This window comes from Octopus bimaculoides, chromosome 30, assembly GCF_001194135.2.
Source record: "Octopus bimaculoides isolate UCB-OBI-ISO-001 chromosome 30, ASM119413v2, whole genome shotgun sequence".
In the NCBI taxonomy this organism is placed as follows: Eukaryota; Metazoa; Mollusca; class Cephalopoda; order Octopoda; family Octopodidae; genus Octopus; species Octopus bimaculoides.
Window position 1 is genome coordinate 4,919,257 of NC_069010.1, and position 797 is coordinate 4,920,053.

A 797-nucleotide genomic window follows, 5' to 3' on the forward strand; every position below is an offset into this window, starting at 1 on the left:
AAAAAGGTTCAGAACCACTGATTTAAAGGATCAACTAGGCTGTTGTAAAGTTCTACCTTCAATCTCTGTGGTCGGTTTCACATAAACTTCCAGTTGTTTGCTTCCATTACTCCATTGCTGGAAGAGTCTACTCCAATGGAGTCTACTGCATTGCTGGAAGAGTCTACTCCAATGTTGGAGGAGTTTTCTCTCCGTGAAGAATTGGCTGGAACTCGTTATCTCTAATTGCTGTCAGTGAAACAATATGCTACAACAATTATATGGCGTTGATGAATATTTGGTCTATTGTGAACATTTCCTACCATTTGTTGTTGCCATCCTGGTTCACGAAAAGGGAAAAAAACCAAAGCACATGTCACCAGGTTCCAAATTCAAACAGGATCTATTTTAAAACGGGGGCCACATTTTTCATTAATGTTTTACGTAGTGTTTTTGGTACCAATCACCAAATGTATTCAGTTGTTTACATTTACTCCTTTGGCTGATTAAGCGATGTAAAGCGTATTTAATCTCCATACCTTCGTTTTATTTGCTTTTTTCATTTTAAATTTGCTTTAACCCTAACCCTAACCCTAACCCTAGGGTTAGGGTTAGGGTTAGGGTTAATTTTTTTCAGAATCGTTTGTTTATGTAGTCGGCACTTAATGTATATCGACTGAATGGACGTCAGTGATTGGTTGAAATTACAGAAATACGACAACTTTAACATGGAATAACTTATGGATTTCTTTTTTTTTTAAGAAGACTAAGAGAAAAAGATGTTTTATATGACACATTCTACCAGTGTTCCAAGTTTC